The sequence below is a fragment of the Euprymna scolopes genome, chromosome 40, assembly GCF_053919585.1.
Source record: "Euprymna scolopes isolate OS-2025 chromosome 40, ASM5391958v1, whole genome shotgun sequence".
NCBI classification, from domain to species: Eukaryota; Metazoa; Mollusca; class Cephalopoda; order Sepiida; family Sepiolidae; genus Euprymna; species Euprymna scolopes.
This window is the reverse complement of record NC_136521.1, coordinates 4364268-4366767: the sequence shown is the minus strand read 5'-3', so window position 1 is coordinate 4366767 and position 2500 is coordinate 4364268. Positions and strand designations below refer to the sequence as shown.

The following is a 2500-nucleotide window of genomic DNA, read 5'->3' as shown; positions in this document are numbered from 1 at the left end:
CTGTGTACAGTAATACAAACCCAGTTGCCACAAAATATATAACAAATGTTATCAAAGGCAAGATAAGTTACTTTTCTACCTAACTGGATATGTTTTGAGTGTTTTTATTTAATGCAACAATTTTTATTCAGCTCGAAAAACCGTGTTTACCGATGTATTGGAAAATTTAAAATGGCGACCGACCGACTCTCTCTTTGACACGGTAAATTTGTGAAAAAGCATTAAAAATTAAAAAAAACTAGACAAAATACTGTTAGAAACTCGCTCAATATATGTTACCGTGACATAGGCTGGCATATATCCGGTGAGTTTTTAACAGTATTTTGTATATTTTTATTTTTAACTCCTTCTCCCAAACTTACCACGTCAAAGAGAGTCAGGCAGTCAGGCACCATTTTTAACTTTCCAAACATCGGTAAACACTGTTTTTCGAGCTGAATAAACATGTTACATTAAATAAAAACACTAAAAACATACCCAATTAGGTAGAAAAGTAACTTATCTTGCCTTTGATAACATTTATTTGTTATATATATAGATATATATATATATATATATTTTTTTTTTTTTTTTGACAACTTTTTTGAATCTACGTGTATAGTAATACGAACCCATGTTTTATATAAAAAAAGTTATTTTTTGCCTGGCAAATAATTTACGCCGCTGAACTACACATTTGCCAGTTTTTATTTCTCATGCAGAGAGTGATCCGTGCTGAAATAATAACGTTATGGTAAATTTTTAGATTAGGTCCACTCCACCTCCACAATTTTCTTTTAAATCGCGACTTTTCTAGTTTTTCGACTATGCTGAATACGGAAATCGCATTGAATTTTTTTCAGAAATACGTAGTTATCGAGATACAAAAAGTTGCAATATGCATTGTATTATTTGGCGGCCATCTTTTTTACGCACGTGCACGCACGCCATAAACAAATCTACGTGGGTAACAAAGATTGCCGCCAAAGAATACAATGCATAACACAACTTTTTGTATCTCGATAACTACGTATTTCTGAAAAAATTCAATGCGATTTCCGTATTCAGCATAGTCGAAAACCTATAAAAGTCGTCATTTAAAAGAAAATTGTAGAGGTGGACCTAATCTAAAAAAAAAAAAAAAAAAATACCCGTTATTTAAAAAGCCATTCTTAACATGGGAAGGGTGTTTTGTACTTTAACCTCACAATTGAATAATAATAAAAAAAGACATATCCTAAAACTGTAATTAAACTTGGAAATACGATTTAAAAAATAGCGCGGATCTGCATTAGCACCATTTATTTATAAAAATTTATAGAAATTTTTAGTTTTTTTTTTAGTGATACGACGTATCACTGATACGTCACGATTTATCGACCCCCCCCCCCCCGTTCGACTGACACACGCACTCTATCGGCCGTTCTGGAAACTAAAATACACACATTCGCCTCATGGCACTGATGTGCCAAAAAACGTATACCCAATTGACTTTTTTCGTTTAAAAATTTCATTGGTACTTAATGACGAGTATAGACCCTGTGCAAACAAACATTGGCCTATTTAGCCATGAAAAACTTTTTCATGCCAAAATAATTTTTAAAACTCCAAAAGAAAATGCTAATTTCGTTTCGCTAAAATTTGCGTTCCGTTCCATTTTTTTTTTTTTTTTTTTTTTCTTTTTTTACATCTGTTCACGGCCGCCATCTTGCGTAGTCAAGATTGCCTAAACGTGAAAATGCGGCGACTAATTTCATTTCATTCAAGTTGTTAATTGATTTAAAAATTAAAAGGGTTTGTATTACTATATATAGATTCGAAAAAGTTGTCAAAACAAATGTATAACAAATGTTATCAAAGGCCAGATAAGTTACTTTTCTACCTAACTGGATAATTTTAGTGTTTTTATTTATTGTAACATGTTTATTCAGCTCGAAAAAACAATGTTTACCGATGTATTGGAAATTTTAAAATGGCGCCCGACTCTCTTTGACGCGGTAAGTTTGTGAAAAGGAGTTAAAAATATACAAAATACTGTCAAAAGTCCACCGAATATATGTCAGCCTATGTCACGGTAAGATTGAGCGAGTTTTTAACCATATTTTGTCTAGTTTTTATTTATAACTCCTTTTCCCAAACTTACCGTGTTCAAGAGAGTCGGCTGTCATTTTAAATTTTCCAATACATCGGTAAACAGTGTATGTTTTTCGAGCTGAATAAACATGTTACGTTAAATAAAAACATATCAATTTGGTAGAAAAGTAACTTCTCTTGCCTTTGATAACATTTGTTATATATTTGTATATTTGTTTTTTGACAACTTTTTCGAGTCTGTGTACAGTAATACAAACAGTTTTTTTTTGGGGGGGGGGGCATTATAGTTATAGGTAACTATTAACAGGAAAATTGTCCGATATGTTTTTATAAAATTGTTAGATGAAAGTACAGAATAGGTATACAAGTTGTATACCTATTCTGTATACTATACCACACCCTCATGTTAAGGATGGTTTTCTAAACG

The 2500-nt window shown here is 31.8% G+C and overlaps 1 protein-coding gene across 1 annotated transcript in view; it reads left to right on the top strand.

The window, feature by feature from the left end:
* LOC145265356 (carbohydrate sulfotransferase 11-like) overlaps positions 1–2500 on the top strand; it is a 208174-nt gene that overhangs the window by 1731 nt on the left and 203943 nt on the right. The window lies entirely within an intron of this gene.